Source organism: Oncorhynchus kisutch, linkage group LG29, assembly GCF_002021735.2.
Source record: "Oncorhynchus kisutch isolate 150728-3 linkage group LG29, Okis_V2, whole genome shotgun sequence".
Taxonomy (NCBI): Eukaryota; Metazoa; Chordata; class Actinopteri; order Salmoniformes; family Salmonidae; genus Oncorhynchus; species Oncorhynchus kisutch.
In genome coordinates this window covers 14114597-14117634 of record NC_034202.2, presented here as the reverse complement: position 1 = coordinate 14117634, position 3038 = coordinate 14114597, and the positions used below count along the sequence as shown (strand labels likewise).

The 3038-nt window shown below is 43.1% G+C and overlaps 1 pseudogene; it reads right to left on the bottom strand.

Annotated features, from left to right (window-relative positions):
* On the bottom strand, positions 1 to 3038 carry LOC109874242 (deoxycytidine kinase-like; annotated as a pseudogene).

Genomic DNA, 3038 nt, shown 5'->3' with positions numbered 1-3038 from the left:
CCTTTATTATTTTACACGTTTATAAAACAGCACAAATGATTTCTAATATAGAAACACATATTCAGATTTTTCCCCTTCTCATTAAAATTGATAAATAAAACAGACAGGATATGAAGGTGAAACCAAGCTATACAAACGTATCATATTGTGTTTACCCATGCAGGTCGATACATTTCAAATGCTTTAAATAAAATATAAAAAATAATTGACATCATTCATTTCAAAACAAGTTCCACATCTGTCCTCACTGCTGGCTGACATCCAGAGCAGGCTATGATGGTCATCTGCTGGTGTTTACAAGGTACTGAGAAACTCTTTGACCTGGAAGAAAATCACATAACAAGCTGTTAGCACATAATGAATATGGATATTAGTGTCAGTATAAATGGTTTGTCAGGTCAGTGCAAGTGTTTGATGGGGACCCAATGTGGAGCTAAGCTTGGACGTGCCAAAGGATGACAGCGCTTCAACTGGACAGGAAGCAATAGGTGTGTGTGTGTTTTTCTAATTGGCTTTATGATATCAGGCAAAGCATTGGTGTTTACCTTCAGCGTGAAACAGCTACATTAGCAGCTCTTCAGGCCTCATTTCCATAAGTGAAACATGCGTGTGTGTGTCTTTATCAACATCCCTCTACTAATAACCTGGACTGTAATCAGTGATAACAGGATGTTTTTCACTACTACCGGTGTCCTCCAAACAGTATGTTTTCATAAATCACCTTAACAAAATAACAGCTAAATATAGTCACATCTTTCTATTTCTGAAAGACACTGCTTAATTAAAAATAATAACCAATTTCCATTTAAAGACATTGTTTAAAACAAATGGGTTTGATACAACTTCTTACCTTTCCACCATGTCGGCACCCTTGACCTTGTCCCATTTTATTTTTTTGTTGATATCCAGTGTCAGAATGGGTGTGTCAATCAGATACTCCTATACCATGCTGTGGGTAAGGACCAGGAGGGAATAGAGACATACGGTTAGTGACTTCAACAACGCACATGCACGCACACACATAATGCTTATGCAATAAACATATTTTCTCAGGTCAGGCTATTTACTGGTTGTTTCCTTGTTATTTCAAGTACATTTCCATCTTTGTAAGGAAATTCACAGCTCAAAATAGACCTGAGGAACAAGCCTGTTTCCTGTCTCATACATCTCTAAAACATGTTTGTAGTATAGAAATGTCAAAATGTAAGCGTTTTATTTAATGCTCCCACACACACGCACGTACGTCTGTACCTCAACCTACTCCCTTCCTTAACACTCCCTTCCTCGTTCACAATCCCATCAACACTTCCTTCCTCCCTCTCACCACATGGTTTTGTGCTGCAGCCAGCTCTCGTGTTTGAAGTGGAGTTTCTCCAGGTACTCCAGAGGAATGCCCTGCTCCTCCTCTCTGCCTCTCAGATGTAGCTTCTCCATGCATCTCTACACACAAACACACGAGAAGTACCATTTTAAATGCAGTGTTACTACACAGGTATAAGTGCACATTAATGTAAAATTTTTCTTTCTTTCTTTTTTGCATAAGGTGTATGGCAGTACTAGTAAAAAGCCAATAGGCTACATTATATAATCTACTACAATGCAACTGATATGTTTTGCTACGATAGGTTTCTAACGAACATGTATCGAGGTTAAGTTAGTTGCTGACCTCTGGTGCGGCTTGAAGGTAGATGATGCCGTCCAGCTCGATGCATTTAAAAAAAAAACTGTTTGTGGAGCCAGCCGTGCCAGTCCTGGTAGATAGACCACTCTGTCTCGTTCAGACTCTCATTCTCATACAGGTTCGCTGCAAAGACGTATCTGGACACAGACAGAAAAACAACATAGGACAAATGAGAGGGGTGTGCTTAGAGGCACTTGTGGAAGCTGTACAGATACTAACACATACTTACAGCAATGTTTTTGGAGGGGAGAATTCTTTCCATTGTTATAGAATTCTAAACCCTATCCTTCGTATCATATTAAAGGAGACATGACTCTCCTGGTGAAATGTCTGGTTCGTCCATACCTGTTGCTGTAGACGGACCTTTCGAAGAACTGCACAGGGTTCTCTGTCTCTCTGAGCTTCCTATTGGTGGCTTTCATCTGGGTTCAGACCCTGCTCATGCAGGCGTAGGTCTGGAAGGTATGGGCCCACCACCTGCCAAGTGTGTCCAGCATCTGAAGGAGCTGCTGGGGAATCACAAGTCCTCGCTAAAGGCCTATGTGTTCATCATTGACCACAGTTTGGAGTTAGTGATCTTCCTTAAGAAGCTGGAGAAGACATCAGAGCCATAAGCCCACAACATCGGCAACAAGTTGCAGAACCTACACGTCTTGGAGTATGGTAGCAAGGCAGAGGCAGATGACTGGCACCACCACTCAGCTGGAGGAACTTCCAGAGCAAGAGAGAGATGTGTGTGCAGAGCTCTTTAAGGCTGCCATGGAGAATGTGCCATTAAGCTACAGGCTGTGATGGAAAGGCACTCAGAGACTAGCTCTCTTTACATATTCGATCCAGCACGAGTGGAAGGGTCCAGGAAAGAGAGGAAGGACTACGTGCACATCATCCCTGCTTTGAGTGAAGTTTCTGAAGAGGAGTGGCACAACTACATGTCAATAAACAAAACTGATGCCAGACAGGTGAGAGCAGTGGACTGGTGGGCAGGAGCTGAAAGACAGGCCGCAAACTGGGGCCAGCATTGCTTCTCTTTATTTGTGGCTCCCCACCACATCTGTGGATGTTGAGAAACTCTTCTCACAGTCCATGAATCTGTTAAATCAGAACAGGAAAAGCTTATCTGAGAACGTTATGCTTTTTATTGTCAAGTTCAACGGCAGTGCTCAAGAATGAAGTCCCTCACATGGTCTCACTCCTCCCCCTGCCCTGCTCTAGACATTGGACAGCACACCTCTCTCTCTCTCTCTCTTTCTCTCTCTCTCTCTGAATTGCTGTAGGTGCCGTTCTGCACCTTGTCACACTGCCCTGGATTATTGACCTCTGCCTGCCCTGACCCCGAGACTGCCTGCCGTTCTGTACC